The 18,197-nt window shown below is 42.4% G+C and overlaps 1 protein-coding gene across 1 annotated transcript in view; it reads right to left on the bottom strand.

Moving 5' to 3' along the window:
• gabbr2 (gamma-aminobutyric acid (GABA) B receptor, 2) overlaps positions 1-9,793 on the bottom strand; it is a 175,835-nt gene extending 166,042 nt beyond the window's left edge. Inside the window, exon 1 of the mRNA XM_034599597.1 lies at positions 9,780-9,793. The gene's annotated coding sequence lies outside the window, so the exon portion shown is untranslated. The remainder of the gene's footprint in view (positions 1-9,779) is intronic.
• Between the last annotated feature and the right edge of the window lie 8,404 nt (positions 9,794-18,197).

The following is an 18,197-nucleotide window of genomic DNA, read 5'->3' as shown; positions in this document are numbered from 1 at the left end:
TTTCACCCAACTGACTTCAAGGTTTCCAGGGTGACTGAAATCTCAAGGTAAATGTCCACTTTGAGCTTTTTCAGCTGGTCCATCAGGATTGAACCAAAATAGTTACATGAAACATGCAGCTGGAAAACAACAAAAAAAGAGTAATACATAATATTTATAAAATATAAAGCTTACCCTAACTTTAAACAGAATATTAAATGTTTTACATGAGTTATTGTGTGTTACAGTGATGAGACCGGGATGGGGTTTCCCTTTTTGTCATCCTGCATTTCACATTTTGGACATTTTTATTTTGGTTTTATCTCAGGTTCAGAATCATTACACCCCTTGAAAATAAACGCATAAGAAAGTGTGTTTTTTTCAATTAAGGATATGGTTGAATATTATACATAGTCCAAGTATCGACTAGTTATGATAACCACATCAACAAATGTGTGTGAACTGTGGCTGCATCTCCTCACATTTCCCACACCATGAAGTTAAGAAATTGATGTCCAAAGTACAAAGACATACAAGGTATAATACCGGCATAAGCACTATGAAATACACCATCTGCAAACATTTAATTTCCTTCTATATTAACATTGCTCTCAGGAAAAGGACATTATAAGGAAACTTTTCGAAGTAACTCCTCTTAATCTCTGTACAATTTCTACCCCTCTTACAATACAAACCAATTTCCTTACTCCTCATTAGGGCTTTAATACATAAGGCTGCCGTGGTTGATATGGCAGGGCTGACCTTCCTGACTTCTTAAAACACAGGTCATTTATCACAATGCCCAACAGCTCCATGCTCACAACACACAAAGGAACTAGCAAGCCCTCGAGGATTGCTGGAATACGTAGGTCTCTCTCTTCCTCTCTCTGACAAGCACATACATCCTTGTGCTACTACTCCATAAGCAACTCAATAGGGTTGGAGTTTTTTTTTTTTCTGGTTGATTGGTTTTGACCTGTGTATATCTGGTTCCTAATTTATATAAAACATGAATAAGTGGCAGAGGAAGACAGGGAAAGAAAGTTTGAAAGTGCACATACACAACACAGGGAAATGTAGTTAGCAAAATGCTGTGATATGAATCAAAAAGAAAAAAATGTGTTCTATACACTCTATTCATCCACACAAACTCATCACATCGTGTGGTTTTCACTCTCCTCTCTCCGTAGTCATTCTTCTTTTCTATTCAGAGTGGTCCAGATGAAGAAGTAGGTCAAGTCGTCGTCCCATCTGTTTGTTTCGCAACAGACAACATCCCTCCCTGCTCAAAACCTTCCTCCAGTACCCAGACAGCAGCAAACTAGAAATATTAGGTAGAATACAAACGCTGCATCCAACAACAAGATAAACGCTTTGACGACTAGGTGGAGAAACTCAGATTTAACTGGCAATGAAGGGCTGTGAAAATTTGTTCCTCAATTCGCACACGGTTTATATAAAAACAGTAACAACACACATTTCCAGGTACAATCAAACACTTTAGCTTTTGTTACTTGTGCAGAAATGCTGCGTTTCCTCCTAATGATCGCTGCACACACCCAAATGAAAATGTCCATTTCATTCCAGATTATGAATCATTCAATAAGCTTTCAATCACGGCTCTGCAATCTGCCCGTCCACACTAAACGAGATGTCAAGCCAATATATCACCACTAATTGGAACATACTTGTATGGTATGAAGGGCGCACAGTTAAAAATAATTATGCAGATGTTGCTACTTGAGCAATCAGTGATGAAATGTTCTAATATGGCAGCAGATTCAATGACCCTGCTCACTTAGAAATCAGCTTTTTAGGTGGAGCGAATGTGTTTATTTGACCAAATCAAATCCTTTTCTCTTGTGGTGCTGATGCTTCTGGAAAACAATAAGAAACAAACTAAAGAATAACCAAGTTTGAAGCGTTTGCCACTGTACTGTCAAACACCTGACATTCAAAAGCAAATGCATCCAATCCAGAGAGAGAGCAAGAGAGAGCGAGAGAGAGATGGCTCTTTAATAAAGATTAATGGGGTTGCCTGAGGACATCCCTCACCCAAACTCCGACAATACGCTACAACATGCTCTATGAATTTTAAATGCCAGGTATTCAGCACCAGATGAATGAAAGATGATATTTATGATGCTCTCATATTTCATAGCTCAGATGGTTGTGCTCACGGACGTAATATCCAAGTGGAGATTTTGTGAGTTGCTTCCAGAATGAGCAGATAACGGAATCGCCTGATGGAAACTTAATCGACTTCATTTCACTTTCATGCCAACTCATTCGGTAATAGTTTTTTTCCCAAAAGCTAAACTCGATCACACCCTCAGTTGCTGGTTAAGGAAAGGAGTAGATGTCAGTTCATTTATATACCTGGCAACTAATTCACCATTAAGCCACAACTGGACATTATGATGAGTTATGTTTATATCTATCAAGGCTGAGTTTTATGTGAGATCACATTCCACATCCTTGAACATTAAAACTGCTTCCCTGTGATCCTCTAAGCGCAAAGACATATGAACTAGAAGTAAAAGCCAGACTTTCATTTATCCCAGATCAACATACTTCAGAGTCATCTCACACATGACTGATCTCAAAACTCCAAGCCAAGGACAACGTTATCTCCAAATGGTGCAGACAAGTAATTCCACTATATAGCAGAAAACATTGTATTATGAATCTCTGAGATGCTCCTCTCCCTTGTTCTCGACATGCTTGCCCAGCCAGTTACAGTGGCAGCTATTTGAATAATTGGTTTGAAAATATGGAGTCACAGTTCTGTGAATTCCATGCATACAAACAAGTTGAGGAGCTATTCTTCAACAGGGCGTGTTCCAGGCATGTCAGTGGCGAATGCATGTTTTATGAGCTTAGAAAACATGAAAACACTGCAGTCTGTCAACTAGAATTTTCCCCTTGGGATAAAGAAGAGGGATGAGTCACATTTGGCTTTGTTGGAGTGCTTGGAACCGAACGAGATTTTTTTTTTTTAAGTTGTGATCTGAAGAACTTTGTGCAACTCGTTTAGTGAGATATGCCATGTGACAGTCTCTGGAGAAGAGTGGTGAGAAGTTTACTGCTCATCAATTTGGCAGAAAGATAAGAAATACTGTAGATATAAAGACTTGTATAAGCAGAACACAACTGATTTATGTCATTTTATGGACAAACAGGTTTTGAAATTTTTTAATCGGCTTTCAAATGCCAACAGACCACACTTAAATAGAATAAAATCTGCACACAAGTTGACATCATATGGCCCTCTTGAATCAGTACAAGTGGCAGATACAGTCATTGCTGTAAATTCAGACTAATGCAACAATTTTAGAAATCCAAATATTGCACCACATAATGAGATGAGAATTATCTGACAGACTATGGCTATGAGTATATATTTTCCTCCATTAGCCTCATGAGCCATTTTTGTGTTAAGTTGAAAGCTGGCACAGCTAGAATTAATGGGATAGTAACATGCACTCCTGCATAGTACAAAGTACTAGCAGAAGTCATGGTGACGCTATGGAATGTGTTATTTTACATCTCGCATAGCAGCACAAGGCAGATTAGGTTCAAGGCATATAGACTCTTTAGTAACTTCAATAATATATTCACTAAGAGGAATTCACCTTGAAATGTTGAAGACAGCAGTGAAGTTCCTCCTATCTCTGTCAGTTCGCCATCCACAGGCTGTCTGCAAATACAAGACTGAGTGAATTTAAACAGTACAAAACATAAGTGGACAAGCAGCAGACCACAGCCTCCCTACACACTCACAATGAAGGGTTAATGGCCCTGCACAAGTGTTTTCACTTATTCTGGCAGATTGGACTTGGCTCAGGTTGAGAACAGGTGGACAGAGGTACGAAAAAAGATTAGGTGATGTCACCAGACCCCAGCAGACATTTTGACTTAGTAAGAAAAGCACAGGTGCTACTGTAAAATGAAAAAAAGGCTGTGTTCTATTCAGTAGGGCTTGACAGTGAGCTGGCACGTTACCTTGAAGCTGAACCAGCTAAAAGAGGTTAGTTGTTTTGTGCCAGAGTGTTGCTTATTGTAAGATGTCAAAATGTCCTCCAGCCCAGGATTGTTCAACTTGTTTCACCCTAATTGGTGGTGAGGGGGATGTCAATCTAGCCCAGTCTATACAAGCACACTCAGTCCTGAGAGGAGGTGTAATCAGCCAAAGTAATTCAAATCACTTGTGTGGTTTTGACATGGATGTACAGGCCAGGGCCTGTCAGAGAATGGCACAACTGACTGAAAAAACTTTCATTTCAGCTGTGCCAGTGAGCTAACACTGCAACCATCATTAATGTTACTGAATACACATGATCTTTTTCTGCTATGACATGTCAAAATGGCTGCTGTGAAAACAGCCTATAGCTGTGTCTCAATTGGGAAGACGTGGTCTACACGACCTACAGAGACTGACTCCTTCTTGGGCAGCGTAGACCACCACGGCCAACCTGAAATGAAACTGGTCAAGTTGTGATCAGCGTCACTAGCTCGTCCCACACTTACTGCTGTTGCCTAGCAACAGAGCTGAAGTTGGACACGCCAAAATGTCTTCAATCGGTCTTCAAAAGTAGCCTCTGAAGGATGCAGCCCCTGAATTGAGGCACAGCTTATAGTTTGGTGAAGGTTTAGGTGGGGTACCTCTGATAATGCTAATGCAGTGGTTTTGGTCATACTTTGCTTTACACCAACTGTAAGAACCAGTTATGCTCCCAGTAGAAATACACGCACCCATTATGGACATTAACTCTGGTTCAGCTCACATAACTGTGCAATAATTATTAGGGTTAGTGCAATGCAATGGTTCATGTGCAATCCTATCACTGTACATTTTTATTCCATTCATATTTTTCTATATTTTCTATATGTCCTTACACTTAAGTATTATTATCCTTACACTTAGGTATTGCATGTTACTTATATTTACTAACTGATGCCTATTTTTTAATCTTGCTGCTGTAACACTGCAAATTTCCCCTTTGTGGATTATCTTATCTTATCTCACCATCCACAGGGCCATCATCTTTTGTCAATAACATGATCAAACACTGACGATGACCTTTATTTTCACACCAATTAGAATTTTAAATCAGGCATCAACAAACATCAACTACACCAACGTTCACAAAGAAAAAGAGGTCGCAGTTCTGCATAATTAATGGACTTCTCCTGCACTGTTTTGGGGTTAAAGGTGGGTGGAAGCTAATGGTCGGGGTGCTGCTGATACCCCCGATACACTGGCAGTGATTTTATCTGTATGATAAATAATATTGAAGTGACAAAAGCAACACAGATCATATTTAATCACATTAGTTTGCCGATATGATATCCACGCGTCATCAGCAGGTTGCCATGGCAACAAGCAGCTAGCTGATTGATACACCTGTGGCAGGTTTGACTAGCTTGGCAGTTACCATTCGCTATTTAGCATAGCAAGCTAGTTAACAAACTATTTAACTAATGCTACTGTGACCTGTCCAGTGTTAAAGTTCCCTCAGTTTGCTCATGTCACATCTAAGCTGTCGAAGATAAATCAGCGGGTCGTTTGAAAACACTTACCGCTTCTGAGACGACATGTCCGGACTCTGCTGACGCTCCTCCTCCGTGTAGCATCCACCTGGAACTCGTTAGTCCGCAGCTGGCACACACGCACGGTAACTTTTCACCGCGTTGCGACAGTTTGCGACACTTAACTGCGCCTTGCGACCTGACGCATTGTGTTTTCCACAACAAAGATTTTTGTTTTGTTATTCAAATCAGAAATTTCCCTCGAGATCAATAAAGTATCTATCTATCTATATATTTATAAATCCATCCATCTATCCATCTATCTATCTATCTATCTATCTATCTATCTATCTAACTATCTATCTATCTATCTATCTATCTATCTATCTATCTATCTATATTACAAACAATAAGGAACGTCATAATCATAATGACACGTATCACAATCAAAAGGCTTAACAACAACAGGAAAATATAGAATATATAATACAAATCACACACAAAAGAGAAAAAACATTGAACACGCAAGTTGTCAATCTGGAATTCAGCTGCTCAAATACTCGTAAAGAGATTTTTCAGTTTGAATATGCAGTAAAAATAGAGGAGCTGCTTTTAGGAAATGACGTTTATGGCAAGAAAAGTATTTGGGGAATCTGAACATGTCTTTCATACAGCAGGACCTACAGGAGCTTTCAACACATGACTGGTATTCATCACTAAGATGGTAAATGGACTTTATATATATAAATATATATATATATATATAGCACTTTTCCCAGTCTTATCAACCACTCAAAGCACAACAAGTTACATTAATCCACACTGGGTCGTTATGCAGCTATTTGTTCTATCTAACATCCGTCATACACTGTTGGAACAGCTGTCATTGACAATTTGGGACTCAGCATTTTGCCCAAAGACGCATCAGAATGCAGACTGCAGCAGCAGGGGATCGAACCACCAGCCTTCTGGGCCGATCTCCTGAGCCACAGCCACCCTGAGAAAGATGTTGAGCTCTGTGACTTGTGTGTAATCATCACTGCGAAAGTGTAAAATGCAACAACATGAGAAGCACAAACTGTGGCTAGTGTGTTTCGACAGACAGAAAATATAATCAGCTACTCCACTGACAGCACCACAGCAGGGTGTGCTCAGTGTTTCCCGGCTCAATGTCGTGTCAGAACGGACAGAATATGCACACAGCACGTTTCCGATTTAAAGGATGTCCTCCGCTGTGCACCCGAGAAAAATAATCTTGAACGGCCATGCTACATTTGTTGCATTTTTCCTGCCATGAAGAGGTTATCACAACCTCTCTTATTCCATTCTGAAATTAAATCAAGAATGTGAGAGGAGACGGTGTAAAGTAGGCCACTGCCTTCAAAAGAGCTTCAGTTGCGGCTGTGCTGTGGGAGGACACTATTTTGATTACTGTCAAGTCCTAGTAATAGCAAGAACTGCGTCTTACATAATCACACTCACAATGAATGTTTCCAACGTCATCCAGAGCATAACTGCTTTATAGCAGGGCTGATCATTCCCACAGCAGTCCCACGTGCCTGTAGGTTGAATACAATGAGATTAGGAAAGAGAATTGTTGACAATGTGTGTGAAGAACAAAACAGATTGATGTGATAGATGTTTTATTCAAAATATTGTGTACTGTGTAATGATAAACAACTGAATTGAGAGAAAACATTACATATATCCTACAGGCTAGTTTGATCCAGGATTTGTGTCTTTAGACAAAAATATCTTGACTCTGAAAGGGAATATGGATAAAAAATAGACCCACAAACTGGACTTTGTTTTGCATGCATGTCAAAAGTCTCCATACCCCAGAAGAAAAAATACACACTATAACAACATGTGGAACATTTTCAACATAGCATAGCTTTAGAGGAATTAATTCAAGACAACTCACGTCTGCTTTTGTGTAATTATTATCAGAGATTGATTAATTTCTCTTGACTTGTATAATTCTGAGCATAATCCGAGGCTGGGGGATCTGGGATCTGTTGTTATATAATCTCGACTCCACACAGTTTTCAGACATGCTTAAAGGTAGACGGACAAGATGGAACAAGTCTGCGGCCATACAGCATAACCTCAGGTTTAAAGACGTGCAGGCTAAAGTCGGAAGTGACAATATGTCAATGTGTCGTCTCCGTTTCAGTGGTCGGACGTCAGATCATCAGCTCAATAATTAGGGCCCGGGGAGGCAGGAGTGCAGGGTAAACCAGCGAGTGGGGAAGCTAGAGTCACGCTATCACACATCAGCCCCAAACTATTAATAAAAATTGTCATTCTAATTAGTGGGTACGCGGTGATACATACAGACTCAAGCAAGCACAAGTACACAGACAAGCACATGCGCACACAGCCAGTTGTCAGACTTGGCGCTCAACACATGCACGGCCATTCTCCTACACACAGAGTCTCAGTAAGATTTGTCACTCAAAAGTGAGATGATAAAACAGAGACTCTTTCAGGTGAGAGAAAGGGGGATGGAGGAAAAAGGAAGAGAGAGTCCAGTTAGTTCAAAGGAGGAATTGAGGGTAAATTAGACAGAGCGATGAGGAATAGGCTGAACAAAAGAGCGACACAGGAAAACTAATCCCCAGGAATACCTCTGGATCTAGTTAATGTCAGACCTTGATGCATGTGCATGTGCTTGCCCAGAGTGCATGTGCTCGGAGATGGAACGAGTGGACGGAGGTTTTCCAAAACCTCCCACCTCAGCTAACCCCAGCAGCATTAATTATACACAAGCCCTCTCCATCCAGAAGCACAAAGAGATGCGCACTCTTAAGAGGTCTTAAGAGCCGCTGGATGATTTATATACATATATATATATATATATATGAGCTGATTGGTGCAGCTCCTCCGTGATAAAGATGGCTCCATGGAGCGAATGAAGAGCACTTGGGGATATACTGTAGTTTGTATATCCTTTCACCGGTGATTGTGCTAATGGACACAGGAGATGTCCGCCTCGCTGAGCTCCATGTGTATTGATCAGTGATTGCTTGTGCAATGCTGCCGGCTTTATCCTAATGGCTCAGAAATGCGAACTGCGGAGTGCCGTGTCAAGTTCACGTGCACATTTGCAGAAAACCTGCGTGGCCTCAAGAGTGGCGTGTGTTTTCTTAAATCCAGGACAGTCGCCATGATATGAAGAAGGACTTTCTCCCAGGCCTCAGAGAATCACACCAAAAATCGAAGTTTTTTTAAACAGTGAATATGAATCTGATTCATGGACCAACACAGCATTTTCAGTTTTTATACCCACCTGAGTTTTGTTCTTTATCCGTGTTAGCTGTTAACACAAACCAAAACAATTCTTACCTGTGTGAAAGCCCCATGTTTAAACGCTCATATAATCACCTTGAACATTTTCCTCAGTTCACATTTTAGATTGACATACATACTATAATTCTTTTAATAAAGGTGTTCTGGCATGCGCATATGTCAGGCCATTTACATACTGTAGTACATAGAGCGTAATATTCTCCTATAAAATGTATGCAAACATGCTAAATGTTCACTGTATATGTTCATATTCCATCTCCTTTGTACCGTGAGGGTTGTGTAATAAGTTTCCAAATCCACGGTTTGGCTCTTACCTTGTTTTTTTGTTTTGTTTTGTTTTTGGGGAAGGGGGGACTCAGAATGTTCCCACTTGAATGTGCCCTTGGGGGGTCTGAAGTCTCAGGGTAGTTATCCATCTGGAGCTAATTAAGTTAGCCTGGCTTTTACTGCAGGCGTGATCACTCGGTCGTGATTGGACCAAAATAGTTTGTGCGACACATTCAGTCTGAGAACAATAAAATAGGTGTGATGTGTAATGTTACAAAATATACAGCTTGTACTCACTTTAAACTCGATATTAAGTTTGTGGGGACAGCTTTAAATGTGAAATGAGAGCTCGACGCAAGTGAAAACCGACAAACACATGGATACACACACAACCAGGTACTTGGGATTTCAACTAACACACACACACACACACACACACACACAGACATGTACAAACACTGACCGTAATTAAAAAGGACAAGCACACACACATAGATAAACGCAACACAGCTATGTTTTGCACATTACACAGGCTCAATCATGTGTCACAAAAACCATGAAATGAAACGTTCTAATATCATTTATGATTACAAAAGGTCCCATTCACACACATATATTTAACCAACGCCACCCCCTCAAACAATAACGTTCGCTCAAAACAGAACGCCATGTTCGGTTTTATAATAGACCTGCTGCTGCTGCTGCTTGAGCACAGTATTCACAACAGTGAGGGAACATCCAAAAATATTTTTGCAGGCAAATAGCTTAACAAATGAAAGCCATGAAAGATAGATGAGGAAGCCAGCGCTTCATTCATATTTGATAGCTGGGCTTAAGATGCATTACCCAGCCAACACAACAAGCCATAAGCCGACAGTCCCAGAAATAATGAGCTTGAAGGAGCATCTGTGATGGCAGAGGTGTGTGTGTGTGTGTGTGTGTGTGTGTGTGTGTGTGTGTGTGTGTGTGTGTGTGTGTGTGTGTGTGTGTGTGTGTGTGTGTGTGTGTGTGTGTGTGTGTGTGTGTGTGAATAGATTATGCTGGACAGTGGCGCTGAAATGCTGCATTACAGTTTGACAGGCGGGCAGCTGTCGTCTCTTCTACCTTGTCTTTCTTCTGCTGCGGTACAACAGTTCAACAAAAGACAGGAAAGAGGTTCAACGTCAAAGACATCCGACTCAGATTGATATATAAGTATATATATATGGTAAATGGACTGTATATAGTGCTTTTCCAGCCTTATTTGCCACTCAAAGCAAGCCACAATAATGCTGCACCTCAATAAGTAGCTCTTTCTATCACACAACATAATAAATGTCAGCACAGCCGTCAATTTGGGGTTCAGTATCTTGCCCAAGGACACCTCAGAATATAGACCAGGGATCAAACCACTGACCCTCCCTGTAGTGGAAAACCTTCTACCTCCCTTGCTTCTATTCCCATGCGAGCATACACACACCTGTTGAGCAGGTTTCCATTTCCTGTGTGTGTGTGTGTGTGTGTGTGTGTGTGTGTGTGTGTGTGTGTGTGTGTGTGTGTGTGTGTGTGTGTGTGTGTGTGTGTGTGTGTGTGTCTCAGGTGTCCATTAAGCTCCCCCTGCCCACCACCCTCTGGTCTTCCAGTCAGCCAAGCATCAGATCAGCTGATGTGGGGGGATCGATAAGCAGGCAGGCACACTCTCTTCATTAGGAGTCCCCGGGGCCAGGCCACCTGCCACTCACTCACCGGCTCCACTCTGGCAGGAGCCCCGTATCGTGCCTCGGGCTGCTTCCGCTCAATACGCTGTGTTTCCATGTCTTTTGCTGTGTGTTTGCTTTGTGACAGCGTGCTGGTAGAGAAAGAAAGCTACATACTGTACCTGCCACTGCGCCGATACTCATCAGGACTAATATAACACTCTGGCATCCAGCGGAAGATGTGCAGACACCAGCGATGGATGTGATGAGCTGCTCTGAGGCTCTGCAAGACTGTGCATGTTGAATGCAAAAATCAGGAGGCACAATGGAGTGATGATAAGGATAAAACAGTAGGATAAAACAGTTAAGTAAAAGAGTAAGTTAGTCCAATGAAAGGAAATGGAGAGGAGGTAGAAATGTGTCTTATCCATGAGTGAATTCCACTTGCTTGAACAATACGTCCATTAAAAAACCTTTGAAACGACAGTTAAGGTTGCACACGTGTGGGAGGGTGAAAGGAGAAGCATTTTCCTGTGAAGTCTCCTCATGTTGTTTGATTCAGAACTACTGAAGTAAATCAATTCAGTGTCTGTAAATTGGATTGTTTCTGTTCCTGCGCATTCGATAGATGTTTGAGGCAAAGCAACACAAAACTAAAATGTATTCATGCGGGACGATTCAAAATCAAAATGCTTTAGGCTAATCATAACTTGGAGGAGTTAATCAAAGAGCGGCTGTGGGAAGCAGTTTGGAAGTAACCTAGCCAACCGTGCTGGCACATTCAGCTCCCCCCTTCAACATCGCACAGAGGTCTAATAGCTGTGGCACTTGAGCTTGATGAAAGCATGGCGATGAAAGCAGAGTTAGGTGGTAAGAGGAGTCGGCCCTGCTCGCTGCCACTCCTCCACATGTCTGCAGGCTCATTATCAGCAGGCAGGCACAACGAGCGCAGTCCTACATGTACCGTGTGTACCGCGACCTGCTGAGCATTGCTCACCTGTCACTGTGGTGCGCTATTACTCAAAGAACTGGGCCTTTCTACCGAGCGGTGTGAGCACTTGTAGTTTAGTACTCCGGGGAGAAAAGAAAGCTGTCATATGCATTTTTTTTGTGCGTGCGGCAGATGTTCTTATCCCGGCAGGGTTATGTTTTCACTTTCTTTTTCTGTATCAGTATAGGAGTGCAAGGCCATCTGAGACAATGATGAATGCAATTAGTTTATAACATACCATTATGTGACACATTTCATTTTAATCGTAGATAAAGAACATGTGTCTCTAATCCTTCGTTAGGCTTTTGTGACCTGGTAGTATGTATATGTTTCATTGCAGGATCCAAAATCAGGTTGCTTAGAAAACTGGGAATCCACGGGCAAGTCCTGCGCCTGATCATAAAAGAAACCTCACGGATTGGAGAACGCTGCAGCCAATGATCGCAACTGGGCCTGAAAATGATAGAGACACACACCTTTGGTCTGATCAACCTGTGGTGGGCTCGAAGGCTAAAACAATTAATAATATACAATATTATCATATGTACATATACACATACACACATGTATATGCAACTTTATGTACAGCAACTAGCCCCATGGCCCCCTCTGCAGAAGGGCCCAGGGGCAGGAAGGCTGAGTCTCACCCCTGAGGTTAGAAAACAAGAGCAATTAGCGCATCATCTGACAGTGGGACTCCTCTGCTCCTTGTCTCTCCGCTGAGAGATTTCCGGAGCCCTGCGATGTTGAGCCTTATCGATCGGCACGCTGCAAAGGTCAGTGACTTGGCTCACTGCCGGAACAACCCCCACCCCGCCCCACCACCCGTGCGCTGGCATTCAGTGGAACTCTGCACCCACAGTGATCCGCTGCCCGACTCGGCTGGCACCACGCACCAGAGGAGGCAGCAGAGGAGCAGAGGAGTACCCTGCTGCTTGTGTAGGGGGAAACACAAAGTTAACCTTTTCTCTCATCGCTCAGTGCGTTACATTTCAGAAAACTGCTTAACTCTTGTTGGCCGTAATACCACTGTTATCTCTTCCATACAACATCCTTTATCCAATGGTGACCTACACTAAAATGTGAGTTTAAGGATTAATTCTTAAAGGTATAGTGCATCATTTTCAGAAATGAAAACTCTATTACTATTTACGGTCTACCCTAGAAATAAGTGCAACAGTAACAGCTTGGACCTGTCATGCCATATTTACGCTCTATGTTTTTCATGAATGAGCCTTGGAGGTGCTGATGTATTTCGGTCAGTATTTATGCTCAGCTCACCGTACGGACATGATGAATTTAGGAAGTAAAACGAGTGGTGGCGATAAAAACAAGTGGGAGGTTCACCACACTGACAGACCTCCTCTAATGAAAAGACTTTATCAACTCTAAATAAGCCATCAGCTCAATGACTTAGATGATTAACACCATGTGTATGCTGCATCAATCAGTTGGTTGTCTGTCTGACCAAGCACATCATCATCATCACTAATGAATTATGCACAGGCAGGAATTTCTCTTTCCTATTTATTTTTTTTGCTAGACTTGCCGACTGCTAACTCTTAAGCAGGCGACTGCCTCTCTTTTAAAATAACATTAGCCAGTTCTCAGATGCTTGAGCTCGGAGCTCGACTGCTTCCTGCTACCCCCCCCCCCCCCCCCCCCCCCTACCCCCCCCCCCCCCCCCCCCCCCCCCCCCCCCCCCCTCTCACCAGTTTCTTATCCACTGCCTCTGCACCAACAGATAAGATTAATACAGTAATTAATTCCCTGGCAAGGAAAATCATGTATAAAAAGTGGATTTTAATTCAGAATATGTGCGGTGACACACTGGAGAGTAAAATGAAACCTAAACACCAGCCTTCTGGAGTTAGGTGCGCAGGCAGCACAGTCATGCATCCTCATGTGTGCATATTGTACATGTGGAGGACCATCACTATTAACACAGGCTGCTGCTGCCGCTGCAAAGTGATGAGGCGTCTAATTCACACTCGACTACACCCAGACAGCGAGGGATCTGTTCATTTGACCTGCATCGCTACCCCCCTTAAGTGAGAAAGCCCCTCAAGAGAAGGCCGACTTTAATTTAATCAAACACTATGAAAAGCTATGTTGACGTCTTTAGCGCTCCGGATCGGGAGCACATCAAGGTGTAGGATTTATTTCTCCTCCTGGGAGTGATGAGAAAACAGCATCAGACAGCAAGATCTCACTCAGCCGTTTATGAGCGGCTCAAATTAAATCTCTGATGTGTCTATAAACAACACCCCCACTGACTCGTCTCATAAAGTGTAGGAAAATAATTCCTCCACTGTACCTCAGGAAGTCTACAGTGACATAAAAAGGCTTTTAGCCAGAAGGTTCAGCTCAGGTGAGCCGCTGCAGGGATGGACAAATCGGGTTTGTGCTGAAAAACCTGAATTCAAGAGAAAATCTCTGAGAGTGTAACGGAAAAGTGGTTCCCTGTTTAATACTATTTGTAAAATATCATTTCTATTGTGGCCCTGAGTCCTTAACGAACAACAATTTAAGAAAACACATGCAAATGGAGACCTTGTGATCTTCATCAATTTAACAACACATGCACCGCAAATAGAAAATGCACTGCATACACTCACAACACAACTAATGAATACAGCTGGGACACTTTAGCCTGCTAATTCAAATAATCTGACGAAATAGATTTAATTGTTTGAGAAGCAGGCTAAGGTCATGCATTACTTGAATCTGCTGGCTAATAATGAGCGTGAGGCTAACACATAACACTAAGTTAATATCTGCAAAAAATATCAGCATCATGCGATAATGTTAAAATGGGCTTTTATCTCATTTTCCAACAACATTGAGGGATCTTCAACTTGTAACTTCACGAGTCACAAACCACAGCAACGACAAGCGCGTCTCAATCGTGTTTGTTACTTTTTTCGCGTCCCCTGGAAACGTCTTCTGTTGTATTGTGAGTATTTGCAGCTTATTTCCTATTTGCCTCGCATGTGTCCACTTGCTTGTGTCATATCTATTTGCATGTTTTATCTTTAGTTACAGTGCACTGAGCTCTCAGGGCCACTGTGCATTTTTGCGAATACATTATGTCAACTCTACAACTGGGTGAACCATAAAATAAAACATGTGCTGGAAAGGTTTAACAATATCTGTGAGGAACACTTGACTGATCCGAACTAAGGTTGATTGAATGACGACAACATTCATGGAAAAATAAAAGGATTTTGTCCAAAGGAAACATACGCAGCCTACGCCTGTGTTTCTCCCAGGGGGATAGGCCGTCCATTTGGCAAGCAATCAAGTAATCTGATGAAGTGAAATGAATGGGAGAGGGGTGGAATGGTTAATCGCCTGTGGAAGCATTTTATCTAGTAGGAACATATCAAAGAGGTATTCTGTCAATGTTCTGTAGGCTATGTCGGGGGAGCCTGTGAAAAATCACAGTCTGCCCGGGTGTGAATCACTGTGACTCTGGTGTTCTCTTCAGCCGGATGTATAATCTTTGCCAAATATGATTTACTCCGAGACAGGTTTCAACATCACATCTGACAGGGAAAGAATACTCAGTGGAGAGCGGATCAATCTGCCCGAAGAGTCAAACTTAAACATGAATTTAACAAATGCTCGTAAATCAAGTCACAATCGCACAAACTGTTACCTTGATTCCTATTTATAGCCCCGATCCCTGTCATCTACATTATAGATGACACATACTCGTATTTCCGGGCTCTGCCATGTCCATTTGCTGTGGGAGAGGAAAGAGTGACAGACTCCAGTTCTCAGCAGACAAGTGTGATATGCGCTGTGACTCCTGCTCCTCTCCCTCACCATGGAAATGCTCCTCATAATTAACTCTGTCGGCAGCGTCGCCAGAAGTATTACACACGATTTGCATTCTTCGACTCTGATGTATTACAACATTAACAGGTGGGAACGACAAGTCTGAAAATGCTGCTCAAAAACAGAGGTTTTCAAGGTTTTCAAGGTTTTCAGAATCTAAAAAGAAAATCTGTTTTGGTGAGTTAATGAAAACTAGAATTACCAGCTTGTGTTTGTGTGCCTTCACCAACCAGTCCAGTTTTAGTCTACATACAGTGCTTTTCCAGACTCATATGAGATCACCGGGACCTTTGATCTTTGACCACTGAAATCGAATTGGTTTATCTTTGATTATAAATTCCACAAAGGCAGACTTGGGGCATCATGTTCAAGACGCTAAAATTAGTGAGGCCACCTTGACTTCTGGCCTCCAATTCCTAATCAGTTCATCTTTGAGTCTGAGTGAACAGTTTTACCAAATTTGAAAGGATTCCCTGGAGATGTTCCTGAGATAAAACGTTCACAAGGCAAAACAAATGAACTTGACCCTTCACCACCAAAATCGAATCAGTTCATCTTTGAGTCCAACTGAATATTTGTGCCAAATTGGAAGAAATTTCCTCAAAGTGTTTGATCAGGAAAGACAGACAACCCAAAAACGAAATGCCGAACATGTTTAATCTATGTCATTTTGATGTTTTTAAAAAGGAAATATGTTCAGGACACAGCTTTTATTTTGGGTAGTAATGGATAATGAGAATCCACCTGATGTCTGTCGTATTCACCGCCCTGCGACACAGCACCGATGGTCAGAATCGTCTGAGCAGCAAGTCTGAGCAAGTGACGAGTGACTCATTATCAAGGACCGGTCCACTGATGTCATTTACAAAACTACGGGCCACTAATTTGCAGCGACACTTCTGACTGTGGAAGTAATTGAAAAGGGTGAGATATTATCCACAGTCGCTTTAATAATAAAGATTCTCATCTCCTTGTTCTAATGATTCACACTTATGTTTAAACTGCTCAGAATGAGGATAGGGGTCATAAGACTTTTGAATTAAATCATCTGTTCATTCACAGTGCCGTGTCAAGCTGTGTGTGAGTTGAGGATTGGAATTCCCGCTCCGCAGAAGGTGACGAGCGCAGATCCTTGAGGTTCTCGCCTGCGTCATGTTTCAGAACCCGTTGTTCCTCGTGTGAGATCCTGGTGAGGTCCAACTCTGCTGAGAAAACAAACTAAAAAGCACAGTGGGTAGCTCAAGGCAAGCGAGCAACAATCAATCTGCCTTTGGTGCTGCATTGGCTGGTTTCACAGACATGGATTAGAAGAGCTTGGTCCGACGCTGAAGAAGGCTTTCAGCAGAAAAAGGATTTAAGTCGAGGCACGTCTGGGAAACTGGTCCCTGAAGTATTTGGAGAAACTCTGAGTGCATCATTTGAAACAAATGATTCCTCCCATGCTTGACGTGCTCGAGCGTTACTCTGGTGTTTGTTTCACATCAGTGTTCTACAAATGCATATTTTTTTAGGCCGATAAACACCTTAAATCTTCCCTGCTAAACCCATTCGATGTTGCCTGTGTTTACAATCCTGAGCGTCTGTTGTGTTGAAAACAGCCAAGGTTAATTACTGTTTGTCTTTAGCGTGCTAGAAAAAAAACTGATTTCCACGAAATTGATGAGCCAAAATGGAAATGGTACACACGATCCAGCAAATAGCCCTGTAATGTTTCTCAGACATAACTGATGAACTGTAGAAGAGTCGGTTGTGGTTATTTAAACAAGTTTGCCGAGTGAGAGAGTCCATCAAAGTCTTGCCGCTCTCTCCGCTGTACGATCCCCCTCCTCGGATGCAGGGTGGTGGTGGTGGTGCATATGAAATGCATTGCTATCTCTGTATCTAGGCCTCACATGTTTGCTGCACCGTCTGGAGTCCCTCCTGAAAGTGAAAGTGTGTCATCTAATGTATGCAGCCAACAGCCACTGCTCCTGAGCTGTTCTGGGTATTGGGGATTACATAAACCCAAGCAACATGGAGTATGGAAATCTCGTCTTATCGTTGAGTGTGTGCGTGTGTGTGCGTGTGTGGTTTCCTCTCACTCCCTGACAACTGAAGCCGCAGCATCTCCAAAGACTTGCACCATGGGGAGTCTTGTTTTGCATTATCATTAAAGACACATATGGGCTGTGAGAGACCTTAGAGCAGCGTGTACTGTATGCCACACCGGAGGAAAAACTGGGTCTATACGTCACACGCAGACCAGAATCAAAGACGGCGTTTCTGTGGACGCGTTCAAGATATTTCATAGCCCTAGTTTCAGAGGGATGCAGCTAAAAGATAAGGGAGAGGCCGCGCTAGAGACAGCAGCCTCACCGCCTTCTGTATCACTGCTCCTCACTTTCCTAGGAAGCCGCTGTGTGTCGGGGCAGCGTCTGTCAGAATGTGGAGATTTTCCAGCGAGTTTTCCATCGGAGCATGTCATCCGGAGCAAGACAGAAACTCGCTTGTCTCATGTGGTGATTTCAGAGGGGCACAGATATTCCTTTTATTTATGGCAGTGTGGAATTTTTCCTTTTCTAGTTCTTCCGCATGTTATATAAAGATGGCAAAACCAA

Source organism: Hippoglossus hippoglossus, chromosome 11 (genome assembly GCF_009819705.1).
Source record: "Hippoglossus hippoglossus isolate fHipHip1 chromosome 11, fHipHip1.pri, whole genome shotgun sequence".
Classification (NCBI taxonomy): domain Eukaryota; kingdom Metazoa; phylum Chordata; class Actinopteri; order Pleuronectiformes; family Pleuronectidae; genus Hippoglossus; species Hippoglossus hippoglossus.
The sequence above is the reverse complement of the archived record's forward strand: the minus strand, read 5'-3'. Positions and strand labels throughout refer to the sequence as shown.